Below are 4,757 nucleotides of genomic sequence, written 5' to 3' on the forward strand. Positions count from 1 at the left end.
GTATCCACATCCAATAGATCTAACCCTTGCCCAATCCTGTGCCATCCTTGCAGTCCGTGCCATGTTCAAGACCACTATTGTCTTCACTGTGTCTTCCTCCTCTTCTCAAACCCTCCACCATTCCAAATACCGTGTTCTATTCCTGGACTGATCCAGCCTGACATTTTTTTAGCCATATATCCTGGTTCCTTTTACTAGATCTCATCATGTGTGATGCAAAATTTAACTGAAATTTATATGTATGAATTGAGTGTTTACTACTATTTCAATCTCAGCTGTGGGGAAGGCTGCCATGCAAATGGTTCATTATCTTTTATGGAAATGACACAGAGACTGAAGCAGGTAGCTGCTTGGAAAAAGATGTTGACATAAGAAATTAGGAATTAAAAAAAAATTAAAAAAAGAAATTAGGAATTGTAGATTCAGATTTCTTTTCTACATTAATTATAGCTATAATCTTAAGCAAGGCTGCCTCTCTAGGTATTTCAGCTTCCTCATCTATAAAATGAAAGGATCAGACTTGATGGACTAGCTGCTTTGTTTTGATTGTAATTTGAGTGAAAGCTTATAGAACAAACTAGTTTTCCATTGAACCATTCTTACACATTTGGTTTTTATGACATTTATTACATTACCCATATTGTAGCCACATTCTTCTCACTTCATCCTATGTGGTTCTCATTTCTATTTTATCCGCTCCCTTTCTACCATCTAAGATCTATCCCTGGGCAGATGCTGGCCTTTTGGTCTTACGAGGTTGATCTCTAAAGGAGTGAGCACTTCCCTGGTGTTACTGTTCTGTTTGGCTTGTACTGTTTGCATAAAAGTTGACTGACGGTAAATTTTGTTCTAGGTTCAAAAGTTGACTAAGAGCCATTGTTCAGAGATTTTTACCAATCTCTGTCAGATCCATAAGCAGGAAAACATTTTAATATTTTTTTAGTTTTGCTCCACATTTTTAACTACTCTGTCTAGGACCTTCTTAACGTGATCCTTTTTCTGATCATCGGATCAGGAAAACAAAAATCATTACCCCTGGACCAATGTGCAACACTATGAGAGATGGAGAAAAGACTGAAGTTGTCAATTATTTCATTTTACCTGGATCCACAATCAACCAGAGAGAAGAGTAAAGCGAAGAACATTTCAGGAAAGGTATAGCACATGTTCAGGCACCAAGAGGACATAACCTATTTGTGCTGAAATCAAGCTGGGGAGCAGCGAAGAAGGTTGTGGAGTAGGGCTTGAGTGCTAGAAGGCAGGCCAACAAAAGCCGGCTTGATGGGCTAAACTAAAAAAGATCTTATAAGGATTTCTGTGCAAGAGAATGACATGCTGAAATTGGTGCTTAAGGAAGATTAGTCTGTCAGGTTTCCGCAAAGCAAACATTTCTTGATGCTTGTGAGAGGCTTGGCAGGCTCTGAGAATACAAAGCTGGGAAAGACTGCTGCTGCCCTTGAAGCATCTGGCGGAGGGGAATGCAGAATGGATGGGCTCAGGAAGAAGCAGGCTCGGACCAGAGGAAGAAAGCGGCAGAGAGAATGAGGTAAAAGATGGTAGAGCTGTTTCAAAATAGAAACTAACGGGACTTAGTAGCTGGCTAAAAACAGTAACTCAAGTGGGCATAGAAATAACAAATGAAATTGAAAAGACTAAGTGTGAAAACAATGCATTCAAACTTTGTAAATAAACCAGTATAAAATAAAGGAGTGGGGGTAAGAATGAGTAAAACTGAGAGGTCTCTTAGTGCAGCTTCCTCTTCCTCTAGGGCCAGAGTTTCCCTTCCGGTCAACAGAAGTACCATGTTCTGCATCCAGGCCTAGTCCACACAACCTACTACGTGTGCTTCTCCTGTCTCAATATGCATTATCCTGATGAACAGAGGGGCCTCTGAAGTGATAGCAGCAGGTTAGATCTGCAAGATGAAATCTGGGTCCCTGAATGAAGTCTGTCCACCAATTAAGAACACAGGCTGGGTTTTACATGACTTATTGCAGTTAAACCATAGACATTTGGGAGTTGATTATTATACAAGGTAACTTCTGACACTGAGAGAACAGTCATGCCACTTTAGCAACTAAAACAAGGACATTAGGATGGGTTTGTTGTTGTTATGTTCTATTGAGTCAGAAATAACTCATAGCTGTGAACTAACTAAAGTGTGTTATCAGAAGTCATAAACTGTATAGGAGACTGCCCTTTCTTCTCCTGGGTAGATCTGAACGGCCTGCCTTTGAGTTGGCAGTGCAACTCCTTACCATTAGACCACGAAAGCTACCAGGATGTGTTTAGAGAATTTTTTTTCTTTAAAGTTTTACTGTTTCACACTGCAATCCCAGAGGTGCATGGTTCATATCCACCAGGTGCTCTGCTAAAGGAGGTACAGTCAGATCCAATTTGACAGTACATACACAAAAATATATAAATAAATAAAAAGTTTTACTGTTTCATCTAGGGTTGCTTTGCTTAAAATATAATAAAATCTGACCTAAACCAACTTACACACTCTGGGTTGCTATGCGTCTGACAGCTGGACAATGAATAAGGACGACAGAGCAGAATTGATGCCTTTGAACTATGGAGTTGGAGAAGAGTACTGAACAGTACATGGGCAGCCAAAATAGCAAACAAATCTGTCTTGAAGAGGGTGCAGTCAGAGTGCCCTTTGGAAGCAAAGATGCTGAGGCTTAGCCTTTCATGCTTCGGGAATGTTGCTAGGAGAAGCTATTCCTTGGAGAGGGACATGATGCTCAGAAAGGAAGAGGGTAGGCAAAGAAGAGGAAGGCCTTCAATCCAGGGAATTGACATGGTGACTGCTGCAATGGGCTCTAATGTGTCAGGAAGTGTGAGGGTGGCCCAGGATAGGACACGGTTCAGATCTGTTGTTCACAGGGTCACTATGGGTCATGCTCAACTCAATGGCACCTAAAAACAACAAACAACTTAAAGGGAGAGAAAAGGTTTACTGAAAATAATTTTGGATTTACCAGAAAAAAAAACCACCTCAAACTCATTGCCATCAAAGTGAAACCAACTCATAACTGATCCTCCATTGAGTCTACAAGACCATAAATTGCATGGGAGGAGGTTGCATATATTTTCCCCACAAAGTAGTGGATTGAACCATTAAAAAGGCGCAGGCTTTGGGTTAACAGAAAAATATCCTACAAAATCCCCACCAAAGCTCCTTTTGTTGTTGTTTTTATTGTGATTTTAATGAAAATTGGCAGCGAAGTTGGGCTTTCATTCATCCATTGCTGCCCATTTTCTTCACTTCCCCTCTCTATTACCCTCCCCTAGTACACTTTTCAATGCACCTCTTACTCTAGATTTTTGTCATACATATAATGTCTAATCATACATTCCTCTCTGACAAAGCTCCCTTTTGGCTTTGCTGTTAGATGCCATTGAGTCGAGTTCATAGTGAGCCTTTGAACAACAGATCTGAACCCTGTCTTAGCCTATCACCTCCCCTGACACATTCAAGCCCACTGCTGCGGTCACTGTGTCAATCCACCTGGTCGAAGTTCTCAGAATGGCTTAAACAAAGCCTTTTACAAAGAGCTAAGTTTCACTCTGATTGATCTAGCCTAGGTCATGTGCCCACCTGGGAGCCAATCAGGTAAGTCAAGGAATGTAATGTCCTAATTGTCTTTGGGTCAGGTGGTATGCTCAGCCCAGTACTTTGAGAAGAATCCGCTCCAACCAGAATGATTCTCCAGAGGAAAATCAAAATAGCAGATGTTGGATATTGAAAAGCAGGAAAGTGCTTTACTTTCTGTGTTGGAAGTCTGCACCTCTCTGGTGGTTGGAATTCACCAGCGGCAATTCAGGAGCAATTCAGCGGCAATTCAGGAGCGGCAATTCAAGAGAATCGGAGAGCTCCACCAAACACTGTCCACCATGGGTAACAAGTATCACATCTGACACATCAGTGTCACAGTGTTTAGCATCACAGCAGCCTCTGTTGAGTTACCTCTGTATAGCAAAAGACAGATCAGTGCTATACCGCTTAGAAGAATGTTTGACCAAAAACAATTAAAACCAGGCCTGAGGACCATAGATTAAAATAATCTACCTTTGGCTTGGTAGCATCACTTTCTGTCCATTAGGCCAACAGAGCTCTCTCTATGTTATGCATCAGAGAGCTGGAAAATGATTAAGGATGACAGAAGAAAAATTGATGCCTTTCAGTTCTGATGCTAGAGAAGAATATGTATTATACGATGGACTGCTAAGAGAACAAACAAGTCTGACCTAGAGAGGGTGAAACCAGGCTGCTCCTTGGAGGCAAGGATTTTGAAGCTTCATGGAACATACCTTGGGCATATTTCTGGGAGGGACCAGTCCCTGGAGAAGGACATCACGCATAAAGGAACAGCACAAGAGAGGAAGACCCTTGATGAGATGGATTGACTCAGGGACTGGTGTAACTGGAGGCTGGGATATTAAAGATAAACAAATTGGCTCAAGATAGAGCTGATATTGAGCTTCTCCAGCAGTTCCTTCCACATATGTAGTCGATCTGATTCCTATGCATACCATCAGGTGAAGTCCATGTGTATGACTTGCGTTTGTGTCTCTTATAAAACGTATTTGCAATGAATAACTCAATGATTTTACAAAATTCAATCATTCTATCTCCAGCTTCATTCCTGTCACCAAGCCCATGTTTTCCAACTACTGATTCTTCGTCTCTGTTCCCAACTTTTGCATTCCAGTCACCCATTATTATCAATGCATCTTGATTGCATGTT

This window comes from Elephantulus edwardii, unplaced genomic scaffold, assembly GCF_000299155.1.
Source record: "Elephantulus edwardii isolate Elephantulus edwardi_28Jun2011 unplaced genomic scaffold, EleEdw1.0 scaffold00001, whole genome shotgun sequence".
NCBI lineage: Eukaryota > Metazoa > Chordata > Mammalia > Macroscelidea > Macroscelididae > Elephantulus > Elephantulus edwardii.